Consider the following 16935-nt stretch of genomic DNA (forward strand, 5'->3'; position numbering starts at 1 on the left):
TAAAAGGAACAATTTGAGTAGAAAGGAAGGATTATAAATGAGTATATGAAGGTAGGAAACACAAATGCAGTAAAAATGAACACTTCAGTAAAAAATCAGTTAAGGAACTCAGAAAATAAAAGGTTTTAAAATATGGCACCATATACCTAAAACATGAGAAGGACAGGAATAAAGAATGAGTTCAAACTTAAATGACCATCAACTTAATATAGACTGTTATATACAAGAGATTTTCTATACAAACTTAACTCTAACCATAAACCAAACACACTAATATGTATACAAAGAATGAAGAGAAAGAAACCCAAATGTATTACTAAGGAAAACCAGCAAATCATGAAAGAAAGAATGATCAGAGAAAAACTACAGAAACAACCACAAAACAAGTAATAAAATGACATTAAATACATGTATATATCAATAATTACTTAGAATGTAAATGGACTAAATGTCCCAATAAAAATACAGGTTAATACAATGGATTAAAAAGCAAGACCTATCTAGATGCAGTCCACAGGAGATGCTTTTTAGACTGAGATACCTGCAGATTGAAACTAGGAGAATGGAGAAACATATATCATACAAATGGATGTTAAAATAAAGCTAGAGGAGCAATAATTGTATCAGATAAACTAGATTTTAAAACAAAGACTGTCACAAGAGACAAAGAAGGATACTGTGTAGCTAAATGGAGACAATCCAACAAGAAGATATAACAATTATAAATATTTATGCGTCCAAATGTGAGCACTCAAATACAAAAAAACAGATTAAAACAAATATAAAGAAACTAATTGGTAGTAATGCAATAATAGTAGATAGGGGACCTTAACATTCCGCTTACATCAATGAACAGATAATCTAAACAGAAAATGTACGAGGAAACAAAGGTTTTGAATGACACATTATACAACATGGATTTAACAGATATATTCAGAACATTCCATCTTAAAACACAACACACATTTTTTTCAAGTGCACATGAAACATTATCCAGAATAGATCACATATTAGGCCATAAAACCAGTCTCAACAAATTAAAAAAAAAAACAAAATCATACCATGTATCTTTTCTGACCACAACATTATGAAACCAGAAATCAATCACAAGAAAAAAATTTATAAAGACCACAAATACATGAAGGTTAAATAACATACTACTAAACATGAATGGGTAAAACAAGAAATAAAAAAAGTACATGGAAACAATTGAAAATGAAAACAAATGGTCCAAAACATTTTGGATGCAGCTAAAGCAGTTCTAAGAGTGAAGTTTATCGCAATAGAGACCTACCTCCAGAAGCAAGAAAAATCTCAAATGATCTTACACCTAAAGTTAGAACAAGGTAGAAAAAGAAAAACAAAGAGCACCTAGCTGGCACAGTCAGTAAAGCATTTGACTCTTGATCTCAGGGTCATGAATTTGAGTCCCATGTTGGGGGTAGAGATTAATTAACAGAGTTTTTAAAAAGATTAAAATATTCTTTTTTGAAATATTTTATTTATTTATTCATGAGAGACAGACAGAGAGAGGCAGAGACATAGGCAGAGGGAGCAGCAGGCTCTTCACAGGGAACCTGATGTGGGACTTGATCCCCAGACCCTGGGATCATGCCCTGAGCCCAAGGATGACACTCACCCGCTGAGCCACCCAGGCATGCCCAAAAATATTCTTAAAAAAGAAAAAGAACAACAAAACCCCAGAGCAACAGAAACAAGGGAATAATAAAGATTGGAGCAGAAATAAATGGTATAGAAACTAAATAAATGGTAGAACATACCCTTGAAACCAGGAAATGGTTCCTTAAAAAAAATCAATAAAATTGATAAACCTGTAGCCAGACTTATCAAGCAACAATAGGAAGGGACACAAAGAAAACTACAAATGTAGGGGATAAATAACAACCAACGCTTAAGAAATACAATCATAAGAGAATATTATGTAAAATTATATGCCAACAAATGGGACAACCTAGAAGAAATGGATAAATTATAAGAAATATATAACCTTCCAAAACTGAAAAGGACCAAATAGAAAATTTGAATAGACTAATTACCAGCAATGATATTGAATTAGTAATCAAAAAACTCTCAACAAACAAAAGTCCAGGACCTGACAGTTTCACACGTGTATTCTACCAAACATTAAAGGATTAATACCCATTCTTCTCAAACTATTCCAAAAAATAGAAGAGGAAGGAAAACTTTCAAATTCATTCTATGAGGCCTGAATCAGCCTGATAAAAAATTATATATAGATACCACAAAAAAAGAGAATTACAGGCCAATATCTCTGATGAACATCGGCGCAAAAATCCTTAACTAAATACTAGCAAACTGAATCCAACAATGCATTAAAAAGTCATTCATCACCATCAAGTGGGATTTATTCCCAGTATGCAAGAGTGGATAAGTATTCATAAATCAATCAACATGATATACCACATCAATAAGAAAGGATAAACATCTTATGATCATTTCAATAGATGTAGAAAAAGTATTTGACAAAGTACAACATCTATTCATGATGAAAGCTCTAAACAAAGTAGGTTTAGAGTGAATATATCTTAACATATTAAAGACCATGTATGAAAAACCCATAGTAAACATCATACTGAACGGGGGAAAACTGAGAACTTTTCCCCTAAACTCAGGAGCAAGAGGAGGTACACTCTCACTTTTATTCAACATAGTACTGGAAGTCTGAGCCACAGCAATTAGGCAACAAAAAGAAGTAAAAGGTATCCAGAATGGTAAGGAAAAAGTAAAACTTCCACTATATGCTGATGATATGTTACTATATATAGAATACCCAAAAAACTCCACCAAAAAACCACTAGAACTGATAAATGAATTCAGTAAAGTCCCACAGGATACAAAACTTTAAAAAGATTTTATTTATTTATTCATGAGAGACACAGAGAAAGAGGGAGGCACAGACACAGGCAGAGGGGGAAGCAAGCTCCATGCAGGAAGCCTGAAGTGGGACTCGATCCTGGGACTCCAGGATCATGTCCTGCACCGAAGGCAGGCACTAAGCTGCTGAGCCACCCAGGGATCCCCACAATATACAAAATTAATGTGAAGAAATCTGTTGCATTTCTATACACCAATAATGAAGCAGCAGAAAGGAAATTTGAGAAAACAATCCCATTTAAAACTGCACCAATAATTATTATTTTATATCTAGGAATAAACCTAATCAAAGAGGTGAATGAAGTATACTCTGAAAACTATAAACACTGATGAAAGATATTGAAGATGACACAAAGAAATAAAAAGACATTCCATGCTCATCAATTGGGAGAACAAATATTGTTAAAATTTCCATATCACCGTAAGCAATCTATGCATTTACTGCAATTCCTATCAAAATATGAACAGCATTTTTCACAGATTAGAAGAAAAAAAATCCTAAAATTTATATGGAATCACAAAAGGCCCTAAATAGACAAAGCAATTTGGAAAAAGGAAAACAAAGCTGGAGGCATCATAATTCTGTATATCAAGTTATATTACAAAGCTATGGTCATCAAAACAGTATAGTAGTGGCACAATAATAGAGATCAATGGAACAGAATAGAAAACCCAGAAATATGGTCGATTACTCTCACAAAGCAGGAAAGGATATCCAGTGGGAAAAAGTCATCTCTTCAACAAACAGTGTTGGGGAAACTGGTCAGCTATATGCAAAAGAATGATATTGTACCACTTGCACCACACACAAAGATAAATTGCAAATGGATTAGAGATCTAAATGTGAGACGTGAAACCATAAAAATCATAGAAGAGTGCATCGGCAGTGAGGTTTCTGACATCAGCCATAGCAATATTTTTCTATGATATGTCTTTTGAGGCATGGAAAATAAAAGCAAAAATAAACAACTATTGGGACTACATAAAATTATAAAGCTTCTGCAACAGTGAAGGAAACAATCAACAAAACTAAAAGTCAAACTACTGAGTGGGAGAAGATATTTGCAAATGACATATCTATTAAAGGGTTGGCATCCAAAATATACAAATAACTTATACAAATCAACACCTGAATACCAAATAATCCAATTAAAAAATGGGCAGAGGACATGACCAGATGTTTCTTCAAAGAAGACATCTAGATGGCCAACAGGCAAATAAAAAAAAGATGCTCAACCTCACTCATCATTAGGGAGATGCAAATAAAAACTGCAATGAGTTATCACCTCACCCCTGTCAGATTGATTAAAATTAAGAACAGAGGAAATGGGGTGCCTGCGTGGATCAGTGGTTGAACATCTGCCTTCAGCTCAGGTTGTGATCCCGGGATTCTGGGATCAAGTTCCACATCAGGCTCACAGCAGGAAGTCTGCTTCTCCCTCTGCCTGTGTCTCTGCCTCCCTTTCTGTGTCTCTCATGAATAAATAAATAAAATCTTTTTTTTTCTTAAAGAACAGAGGAAACAACAGGTGTTGGTGAGGATGTGGAGAAAGGGGAACACTCATACACTGTTGATGGGAATGCTAATTTGTGCAGCCACTGTGGAAACCAGAATGGAGGTTACTCAAAAGCTAAAAATAGAACTATTCTTTTATCTGGTAATCACATACTGAGTACTTCCAAAATACAAAAAAAACAAAAAACAAAAAACCCCCACCAATTCAAATGGATACATACACCCCTGCATTTGTAGCAGCATTATTTATGATAGCCAAATTATGGAAGCAGCCCCAGAGTCCATTGACTGATGAATGAATAAAGAAGATGCGGTATGTGTATGTATATGTATACGTGTATCTATATCTATCTGTCTATAACGGAAAATCATTTAGCCATTAAAAAAATGAAATCTTGCCATTTGCAATGACATGAATGGAGCTAGAGCGTATAATCTAAGAAAAAGAAGTCAGAGAAAGACAAATACTATATGATTTCACTCATGTGGAATTTAAGAATCAAAGCAAATGAGCAGAGGAAAAGGGAGAAAGTGAAAGAGAGACCAAGGAACAGACTCTTAACTATTGAGAACAAACCGATGGTTACCAGAAAGGAGATGGGTGGGGGGAATGGGTGAAATAAGTGATGGGGATTAAGGAGGGCACTTATGATGATCACTAGGTGATGTATAGAATTGTTGAATCACTATATTGTACACCTGAAGCTAATATAACACTGTATGTTAACTATTCTGGAATTAAAATAAAATCTTAAATAAAAAGGAAATGATACCAGAAGGGAGCTAGAGTGTGGGAAACTAACTACAACAGAAATGTTAAACATCTGGATAAATGTATTTTCTGAATCTTAGAGTCCTTTGAAACATGCAGGCAAAAAATAACATATTATTATTATATTATATTATATTATATTATATTATATTATATTATATTATATCCCCAATGTCTGTATGTGTAGAATATTAGGTAAATATCGCATGAAGTGAGAAGCATAAATTGGCATGTGAAAGTAAAATTTATACATTCATATTGAAGTGGTAACAAATTGATTCTATTCAGACTGAAAAGTTAAATGTATATTTTCTAATCCTTAGGGAAACCATTAAAAATTCTGCCAGATTAATAGTAAAAATCACTGAATAAAAAAAGAAATACTAAAAACTGTTCAAATCAATTTTGAAAAAGCAGAAAAATAAGGAAGGGTTGAAGTAAAAAAAGGGGGGGACAGAAAAGACATAAGAAAATAGTACATCTAAATCCAAATATAACAATAATTACATGGAAGGTAAATGGCATAAGCACACTAATAAAGAGAGAGCCCAAAATATTTTGGGTTAAAAATCCCATTACATGAATATAAGATGTAAAGGCTAATCTCTTCAGGAAAAAGAAGACAGGGAAAGACTTCTCAGCCTATTTTATGAGGCCAGTATTTTTTTTAAAGATTTTATTTATTTATTCCTGAGAGGCAGATAGAGAGAGAGAGAGAGAGAGAGAGAGAGAGAGGCAGAGACATAGGCAGAGGGAGAAGCAGGCTCCATGCAGGGAGCCTGATATGGGACTCGATCCCAGGACCCCAAGATCACGCCTTGGGCCAAAGGCATGTGCCAAACCACTGAGCCACCCAGGTGTCCCTAGGACACCAGTATTATCTTGAAACCCAAACCAGAGAAACAATGGTACAAAAATGAAAAATATCATTCAATGCCTCCATCATCTTAGGCACAAAAGTCCTCAAAACATTTGGCAAATCAAATTTGGCCATTCATAAAATAAATGGTAGTACAATATAACCAAGCATGGTTTATACCAAAAATGTAAGACTGATTCAATATATAAAAATTAATCAGAGGGGCGTGGCAAGATTGAGGGGCAGGGCAAGTGGCTGAGGAGTAGGCTCCCCAAGTCACCTGTCCCCACCAACTTACCTAGATAACTTTCAAATCATCCTGAAAAACTATGAATTCAACGTGAGATTTATTTATTTATTTTTAATAAATTTATTTTTTATTGGTGTTCAATTTACCAACATACAGAATAACACCCAGTGCTCATCCCGTCAAGTGTCCCCCTCAGTGCCCATCACCCACTCACCCCTACCCCCCGCCCTCCTCCCCTTCCATCACCCCTAGTTTGTTTCCTAGAATTAGGAGTCTTTATGTTCTGTCTCCCATTCGGATATTTCCCACACATTTCTTCACCCTTCCCTTATATTCCCTTTCACTATTATTTATATTCCCCAAATGAATGAGAACATATCAATGTGAGATTTAAAGAGAGAACAACTGGAATGCTACAGAGAGAAGAGTTTGCACTTCTAAAGTACAACTCATTTGTAGCCACTCTGCACTGAGCAAACTAACTTTAGAAAGAAGAACTCAACACAAAAGAATCAGAAACAGTACTCTCTCCCACAGAGTTACAGAATTTGGATTACAATTCAATGTCAGAAAGTCAATTCTGAAGCACAATTATAAAGCTACTGGTGGCTCTGGAAAAAAAGCATAAAGGATTCAAGAGACTTCATGACTACAGAATTTAGATCTAATCAGGCTGAAATTAAAACTCAATTAAATGAGATGCAATCCAAACTGAAGGTCTTAACGACGAGGATTAATGAGGTAGAAGAAAGAGTGAGTGACATAGAAGACAACTTAATGGCAAGGAAGGAAGCTGAGGAAAAAAGAGATAAACAATTAAAAGACCATGATGAAAGGTTAAGGGAAATAAATGATAGCCTAAGAGGGAAAAATCTACATATAATTGGGGATCCAGCGAGCGCCAAAAGGGACAGAGGGCGAGAAAGCATATTTGAACAAATCATAGCTGAGAACTTCCCTCATTTGGGGAGGGAAACAGGCAATCAGACCCAGAAGATAGAGAGGTTCCCCCCCTTAAAATCAATAAAAACCCCTCAACACCTCGACATTTAATAGTGAAACGTAGAAATTCCAAAGAAAAAGAGAAAATCCTTAAAGCAGCAGGAGATGAGAGATCACTAACTTATAGGGAGAGAAATAGTAGATTAACAGCAGACCTCTACACAGAGACCTGGCAGGCCAGAAAGGGCTGGCAGGTTATATTCAGGGTCCAAAATGAGAAGACCATGCAGCCAAGAATACGTTATCCAGCAAGGTTCTCATTCAGAATAGAAGCAGAGATAAAGAGCTTCCAAGATAGGCAGAAACTGAAAGAATATGTGACCACCAAACCAGCTCTGCAAGAAATATTAAGGGGGCACTGTATAAGAAAGAGGAAGTCCAAAGAAATAATCCACAAAACCAAGGACTGAATAGGTATTATGATGACAATAAATTCATATCTTTCAATAGTAACTCTGAACCTGAATGGGCTAAATGATACCATGAAACACACAGGGTTTCAGACTGGATAAAACAGCGAGACCCATCTATTTGCTGTCTACAAGAGACTCATTTGAGACCTAAGGACACTCACATCCTGAAAATGAAAGGGTGGAGAACCATTTACCATTCAAATGGTCCTCAACAAAATGCAGGGGTAACCATCCTCATATCAGATAAATTAAAGTTTATCCCAAAGACGGCAGTAAGAGATAAAGAGGGACACTAAATCATACTTAAAGGATCTATCCAACAAAAGAAACTAACAATAATGAATATTTATGGCCCTAATGTGAGAGCTGCCAAGTATATCAATCAATTACTAACCAAAGTTAAGACATACTTAGATAATAATACACATATACTAGGAGACTTCAACACGGTGCATTTCTTTCAAATGACAGATATTCTAAGCACAACATATCCAAAGAAACAAGAGCTTTAAATGATACACTGGACCAAATGGATTTCACAGATATTTACAGAACTTTACATGCAAACGCAACTGAATACACATTCTTCTCCAGTGTACATGGAACTTTCTCCAGAATAGACCACATACTCAGTCACAAATCAGGTCTTAACCGATGCCAAAAGATTGGGATTGTCCCTTGCATATTTTCAGACCATAATGCTTTGAAACTAGAACTCAATCACAAGAAGAAATTTGGAAGAAATTCAAACACATGGAAGTTAAAGACCATCCTGCTAAAAGATGAATGGTCAACCAGAAAATTAGAGAAGAATTAAAAAGATTCATGGAAACTAATGAGAATGAAGATACAACTGTTCAAAATCTTTGAGATACAGCAAAAGCACTCCTGAGAGGGAAATCCATTGCAATACAAGCATCCCTCAAAAAATTGGAAAAAAACGCAAATACACACCTAACCTAACCTTGCACCTAAAGGAGCTAGAGAAAAACCAGCAAATAGATCCTACACCCAGCAGAAGAGAGTTAATAAAGATTCGAGCAGAACTCAATGAAATTGAGACCAGAAGAACTGTGGAACAGACTAACAAAACCAGGAGTTGGTTCTTGGAAAGAATTAATAAGATAGATAAACCATTAGTCAGCCTGGCATGGGACTCGATCCCGGGTCTCCAGGATCAAGCCCTGGACTGAAGATGGCGCTAAACTGCCGAGCTAAACTGCCGAGCCACCCGGGCTGCCCAACAAATGATTTTAAAAACATCTTATGAGCAGCTATATGCCAGTAAATTAGGCAATCTAGAAGAGATGGACGCATTTCTGGAAAACCACAAACTACCAAAACTGGAACAGGAAGAAACAGAAAATCTGAACAGGCCAATAAATAACCAGGCAGGAAAATGAAGCAGTTATTAAAAACCTCCTAAGACACAAAAGTCCAGGGCCAGATGGCTTCCCAGGGGAATTCTATCAAACGTTTAAAGAAGAAACAAAACCTACTCTACTAAAGCTGTTCTGAAAGATAGAAAGGGATGGAATACTTCCAAACTCATTCTATGAGGCCAACATCACCTTAGTTCCAAAACCAGACAAAGACCCCACTAAAAAGAAGAATTATAGACCAATATAATATCCCTGATGAACACAGATGCAAAAATTCTCAACAAGATACTAGCCAATAGGATCCAACAGTACATTAAAGAGATAATTCACCATGACAATGTGGGATTTATCCCTGTGATGCAACGCTGGTTCAACACTTGTAAAGCAATCAATGTGATAGATCATATCAACAAGAGGAAAAACAAGAACCATATGATCCTCTCAATAGATGCAGAGAAAGCATTTGACAAAATACCGCATCCATTCCTGATCAAAACTCTTCAGAGTGTAGGGATAGAGGGAACATTACTCAGCATCTTAAAAGTCATCTATGAGAAGCCCACAACAAATATCATACTTAATGGGGAAACACTGGGAGCCTTTTTCCTAAGATCAGGAACACTACAGGGCTGTCCACTCTCCCCACTGCTATTCAACACAGTAGTAGAAGTCCTAGCCTCAGCAATCAGGCAACAAAAAGAAATAAAAGGCATTCAAATTGGCAAAGAAGAAGTCAAACTCTCCCTCTTTGCAGACGACATGATGCTGTACTTAGAAAACCCAAAAGTCTCCACCCCAAGATTGCTAGAACTCATACAGCAATTCGGCAGTGTGGCAGGATACAAAATCAATGCCCAGAAGTCAGTCGCAATTCTCTACACCAACAATGAGACTGAAGAAAGGTAAATTAAGGAGTTAATCCCATTTAGAGTTGCACCCAAAAGTATAGGATACCTAGGAATAAACTTTACCAAAGAGGTAAAGGATCTATACCCTAAAAACTACAGAACACTTCTGAAAGAAATGGAGGAAGACACAAAGAGATGGAAAAATATTCCATGCTCATGGATTGGAAGAATTAATATTGTGAAAATGTCAATGCTACCCAGGGAAATTTACACGTTTAATTGAATCCCTATCAAAATAGCATGGACTTTCTTCAGAGAGTTGGAACAAATCATCTTAAGATTTGTGTGTAAACAGAAAAGACCCCAAATAGCCAGAGGAATATTGAAAAAGAAAACTAGAGCCAGGGTCCTCACAATGTCGGATTTCAAGTTGTACTACAAAGCTGTGATCGTCACGACAGTGTGGTACTGGCACAAAAACAGACACATAGATCAATGGAACAGAATAGGGAATCCAGAAATGGCCTCTCAACGCTATGGTCAACTAATATTCAACAAAGCAGGAAAGACTTTCCACTGGAAAAAGGACAGTCTCGTCAATAAATGGTGCTGGGAAAATTGGACATCCATGTGCAGAAGAATGTAACTATACCATTCTCTTACACCATACACAAAGATAAACTCAAAATGGATGAAAGATCTAAACATGAAACAGGAATCCATCAAAATCCTAGAGGAGAACACAGGCAACACCCTTTTTGAACTTGGCCACAGCAACTTCTCGCAAGATACATCCATGAAGTCAAGGGAAACAAAAGCAAAAATGAACTATTGAGACTTATTCAAGGTAAAAAGCTTCTGCACAGCCAAAGAAACAGTCAACAAAACTAAAAGACAACCTACAGAACGGGAGAAGATATTTGCAAATGACCTATCAGATAAAGTGCTAGTATCCAAGATCTATAAAGAACTTGTGAAACTCAACAGCAAAGAAACAAATAATCCAATCATGAAATGGGCAAAAGACATGAACAGAAATTTCAGAGAGGAAGACATAGACATGGGCAACAAGCACATGAGAAAATGCTCCACATCACTGGCCATCAGGGAAATACGAATCAAAACCACAATGAGATACCACCTCACACCATGAGAATGGTGAAAATTAACAAGGCAGGAAACCACAAATGTTGGAGAGCATGTGGAGAAAGGGGAACCCTCTTGCACTGTTGGTGGGAATGTGAACTGGTGCAGCCAATCTGGAAAACTGTGTCGAGGTTCCTCAAAGAGTTAAAATAGAACTGTCCTGTGACCCAGCAGTTGTACTGCTGGGGATTTGCCCCAAAGATGCAAATGCAGTGAAACGCTGGGATACCTTCACCCCAATGTTTATAGCAGCAATGTCCACAATAGCCAAACTGTGGAAGGAGCCTCGGTGTCCATCGAAAGATGAATGGATAAAGAAGATGTGGTTTATGTATACAACGGAATATTACTCAACCATTAGAAATGACAAATACCCAACATTTGCTTCAATGTGGTTAGAACTGGAGGGTATTATGCTGAGTGAAATAAGTCAATTGGAGAAGGACAAACATTTTATGGTCTCATTCATTTGGGGAATGTTAAAATAGTGAAAGGGAATAAAGTGGTAGGGAGAGAAAATGAGTGGGAAATATCAGTGAGGGTGACAGAACATGAGAGACACATAACTCTGGGAAAGGAACAAGGGGTAGTGGAAAGGGAGGTGGGCAGGGGTTTGGGGGGACTGGGTGATGGGCCCTGACAGGATGAGCAGTGGTTGTTATGCTATATGTTGGCAAATTGAACTCCAATAAAACAAAATATACAAAAAAAACCCTCAACCAATGTTTTCGAAAGTATAGGATTAGATACACCAAGCAGATATTAAGGTAAATAAAAGTAATGTCATAATATCAGAAAAAAAATTGTTTTTAGGCAAAATGTCAAAAATACCAAGTTTCCAGAAATATTTTCCTTACACTTTGATAAAATATTAATTTCACCAGGAACATATAGCAGTTGTAAATTTTTTTATAATTACTTATATAGCTTCAAAATTGACAGAGTTACAAGGAGACATCAACACATTTTTCATCTCAACAAGTAGAGAATACCTCAGAAGTATGTTTAGAACATTTGAGCAAGATTAACAAACGTGACTTGACATATATACTATAGTAAACTCAACTGTAAAATGTATATTTTTTTCGGGGATCCCTGGGTGGCTCAGCAGTTTAGTGCCTGCCATTGGCTCAGGACATGATCCTGGAGTCCCGGGATCGAGTCCCACATCGGGCTCCCTGCATGGAGCCTGCTTCTCCCTCTGCCTGTGTCTCTGCTCCTCTCTCTCTCTGTGTCTCTCATGAATAAATAAAATAAATAAAAATAAAAAAAAATCTTAAAAAAATGTATATTTTTTTCAAGTGCTTATGGAATGTTTACCAAAAATGGCCTTTTGTTGGTCCATGAAGCAAATATAAATATGTTTCAAAGAATTGAAATAATAACAAGTACAAGAATGAAAAAAAAAAAGGATGCCTAGGTGGCTTAGTGGTTGAGCGTCTGCCTTTGGCTCAGGACATGATCCTGAAGTCCTGGGATAGAGTCCCACTTTGGGCTCCCTGCATGGAGCCTCCTTCTCCCTCTGCCTGTGTCTCTGCCTCCGTGTGTGTGTGTGTGTGTGTGTGTGTGTGTGTGTGTGTGTGTGTCTCTCATGAATAAATAAGTAAAAGCTTTAAAAAAATTAAAAAGAATTACAAGAATGTAGTCAAGAATGTAATCAAACTGGAAATGGCAGGGGCACTTGATCTGCCAAAAAGGAAGCTGGTGGGTTGACTGGCTCCAAATTCCTGGAGGCCTCCTGCTGTGTTAGGCATTAACCCTTTAGTTGCTAAATGGTGGTTAGTAGGTCCCAGCAGTCCTAGATAAAGGGATGAAGTGCCCAGGGTAATAGGGTACCTGGTGGGGAAACTAAGAAAGCCAGGAACAGTGTTTATTTACCAAATAATCTAGAAATAATTTAAAAGTCATTATGTCCACACAATCATGAATCTGAGGAATATCAGTCCTATTTTTTAATCATTCTTATTTAATAGGTAAATTATAGCACCCGATGCTTATAACTCAAAAAAAACGAAAGTCTGAAAATTAATGAGCTGAGCACTTAACTCCAGAAGGTAAAAAAAAAAATCAAAAGAAAGTGAAAGAAATAGAATAATGATAAGTAAAAAATTGTTAAATGGGAAACAAAGACATAACAGAAAAGTAAAGAGTCAAAAGTTGATTATTTTTAAAAACTTGTAAAAGTGAAAAACTTTTGGCAAGATTGATCAAAACGAAAATGAGAAGATACCAATAAACAATATTAGAACAAAAGAGAGGCTATAACTGCAAATACAACAGAGATTTAAAAAATCCTAAGTTGGACGTCTGGGTGGCTCATTAGTTGAGCTTCTGCCTTTGGCTCGGGAAGTGGTCCAGGGGTTTTGGGTTTTTTTTTTTTTTAATACACTGTAAGTCTTTATTACAAACCAAACCTTCCTCACATTGATGCTAGGCAGCCCTAAATGCATGGATGTTTTATTTTCCAAAATATCATCAGTAAATCAGCTGGTTTGAACTTGCAACACATTTTTCTGTAGAAACAATATTGTAAATCATGGTTTGTTTCAGAAACTTGTCTGAAAAACCCTATTGAAACTATAATGCAGCTCTATATCTGAAGTTAAAACTATACATAGAGAAAACATATTTTTCTTTTCCTATTTTTGTATACACCATAAATATAATTAGGCAAATGGGAAAGACAAAATAACCTTCAGTAGATACAATAATTTTTAAATGTGTTGAATTAGAGATAACTAAACCAAATGGAAAAGATGCCTTCAGTAAAATGGGTTTTTAGATTTGCTTTTGGATGTTAGCAATTGAGAAAAATTAAATTTATTTTGGGAGTGATAAAATAAATGGAGAGATGTGAAGACTAACAGGAATTTGTGGGCAGTCTCAGAGTCTTTGAACATTTGTTGTAATTTTTTGTTCATTTAATTTTATTTTAATACTTTTTACTTTTTCCCTTGGTATTTATAGACTGCCAACACCAACAATTAAGTCAGTTTTATTTATTTGAATTATAATTAAAGCATATGTTTTTATTTGAAAGCACCAAACTTCTCTAACTGCCTCTCCTAATCTTTCATGGTTAAAAGTTCTTCTGAACTCCTTTAGATTAATTTCTCTATTTTACTGCATTATATTTTTCTTATTATTATTAATATTTTCTGCTTACTTCCTTTTTTTGGTACTTCTACAGATATACACCAAATAGAGCTTTATTGAAAATATGTATTCATAGATCAATGGAACAGAATAGAGAATCCAGAAGTGGACCCTCAACTTTATGGTCAACTAATATTCGATAAAGGAGGAAAGACTATCCACTGGAAGAAAGACAGTCTCTTCAATAAATGGTGCGGTGTTTTGGGATTGAGTCCCACATCAGGCTTCCTGCATAGAACCTGCTTCTTCCTCTGCCTGTGCCTCTGCCTCTGTCTCTCTGTGTCTTTCATGAATAAATAAATAAAACCTTTAAAAAATAAAAAATCCGAAGATAAGAACTTCAAGCAAATAAATTTAAAAAGTGAAATGAAAGAGAAAAATTCGTAGAAAACCATAACTTAAAAATATTGACAAGTAGAAATAGCAAACTGGAATGATTCTATAACTATTTTTAAAAATTGCATCAGTTAAATTTTTTCTTATAAAGAAGATAGCAGGCTCAGATGTTTTTATCTGGAAGCTGTGTCAAATATTTAAAGAACACATAGTTTTTTGGATGACCTCTATCAGAAAATAGAATGAAAGGAAATCATTTGTACTTCATTTTATGTCGCCAAAATCAAATAGAGAAACATGAGAACCATGGAAAAATTACAAACCAAGCTCATTCATGAACAAAATGCTAAATTCCTAAATAAAATATTAATGAACTAAATCCAGCAGTTTTTATTTATCCTAGGACTGTGAGATCAGTTCAACACAAGAAAAACCTGTAATGTAATTCACATTAACAAATTAAAATAGAAAATTAACATGTCATCTTAAGAAATATAGAAAAGATTTTTAATAAAGTTCAAAGTCTACTTATTAAAAAAATCCTATTGGCAAACTCAGAATAAACTGGAACTTCCAGTGCACCTGGGTGGATCAGTGGTTGAGCATCTGCCTTTGGCTCAGGTCTTGATCCCGGAGTCCTGGGATTGAGTCCTGCATCAGGCTCCCCATGGGGAGCCTGCTTCTTCCTCTGCCTCTTTCTGTGTTTCTCGTGAACAAATAAAAAATCTTTAAAAAATTAACTGGAACTTCCTTAACCTGTTAAATGGTATCTACAAAAAACGACTGCAAATTTACTCAATGGTGAAACTTTAAAAACATTCTCTTTAGGGATGCTTGGGTGGCTCAGTCATTTAAGCAGTTAAGCTCTGCCTTTGGCTCAGGTCATGATCCCGGGGTCCTGGGATCAAGCCCCAAATATGGTTCCCTGCTCAGTAGAGAGCCTGCTTCTCCATCTCCCTCTGCTGCTCCCCTTGCTTGTGTTCTCTCTCAAGCTCTCTCTTGCTGTCAAATAAATAAATAAAATCTTAAAAAAACCCATTCTCCTTAAAATTATGATCAACATAACAATACACACTATTAACATTTCTATTCAGCATTGTACTTAAAATGGTGTGTTTGAGGTGAGAGGTCCTAGGAGTACAGTAATATAAGAAAAACAGATACAAAAATATAAAGATGAGAGGTGAAAAAGAAAACTGTCATTAACCTATAAGTTATCAAAATTAATAATAAAGTTAATGAGGTTATTTAGTTACAAATGCAATAGACAGTAATTACAATTATATTTGCATACATTAGCAATAAACTGCTATGAAATGCAATTTTCTAAAAAGGTATTGTTTACAATAGCAACAAGAAATAAAGAAATTTCTTATAATGATGTACAAGTCCTTTCAAATCATAAAACTTCACTCAAATTACATGAAAAGATTTTAAATAGATGGAGAGATATACTGTGTTTACAGAAGACCCAATGTCACAAAGTCGTTAACTCCACCTTAAACTGATCTACAGATTGAATGCAATTCCAATCAAAATCCCCAAATTTTGTCTGTGTGTATAACTTGAAAAGCTGATTCCAAAATTTATGTGGGCAAAAATTTTCACTGCAGTATTGTTCATAACCAAAAACTAGAAACTACCTAATTGTGCACCAACAGTAAAATGGATAAACAAACCATGAGATTTCACAAAATGTAGTACTACACAGCAAGGAGAATAAATATAACTACATGCAACAATAATATAGATGGCACACAAAACACAACATTGAATGAGAAAACAAGTCCAGATGAACATACACAGTTTTCCAAGCACTTTATACATATTAATGGACTTAATTCTCAGAACATCATTGATTGTGTTAATCTCCTCACCCATTGTCCCCTTTGGGACCAGGCAGTTCTAAAAAGGATGCTCCAAGCAAAAGGTAATTCAGATCTTTCAGTGGTAAATAGACTCCTCAGCAAGGGAGGTGAGACAGACTTTGCCTAGGGCAAGATATGGCAATCACTAAGTTTATTGTCTCTGTGGTCTGATATAATTCAGTCAATCACTAATGAGAGACCGTCTTAGGCACAGTCCACGCTTGCCTATGGTGAGTAGTAGGGTGAGTGGAAGTACAGCAATAAACATATGCTATGTGCCAGGTTCTGAGCTTGATGCTGAGGATATGATGGGCAAAAAGACCACACATCCATCTTCTAGTTTAAATAATAACTAACATTTATGGAGCACTTACTATGAGCTGGACATTTTAAGCATTTTATATACTTTACTCTCTAATCTTTATAACAACACTATTATTCACTTCTTTTTACAGATGAAGAAATGGATGC

At 35.8% G+C, this 16935-nt stretch overlaps 1 protein-coding gene across 6 annotated transcripts in view; it reads right to left on the bottom strand.

Moving 5' to 3' along the window:
* Positions 1–16935, bottom strand: part of PFKFB1 (6-phosphofructo-2-kinase/fructose-2,6-biphosphatase 1) — a 73853-nt gene that overhangs the window by 49635 nt on the left and 7283 nt on the right. The window contains exon 1 of one of the 6 annotated variants that reach the window (XM_038587530.1): positions 15179–15216. The exons of the other annotated variants lie outside the window; for them this stretch is intronic. The gene's annotated coding sequence lies outside the window, so the exon portion shown is untranslated. Of the gene's footprint in view, positions 1–15178; positions 15217–16935 lie in introns of those variants that run through there. 6 annotated transcript variants of the gene reach the window in all.

Source organism: Canis lupus, chromosome X (genome assembly GCF_011100685.1).
Source record: "Canis lupus familiaris isolate Mischka breed German Shepherd chromosome X, alternate assembly UU_Cfam_GSD_1.0, whole genome shotgun sequence".
Classification (NCBI taxonomy): domain Eukaryota; kingdom Metazoa; phylum Chordata; class Mammalia; order Carnivora; family Canidae; genus Canis; species Canis lupus.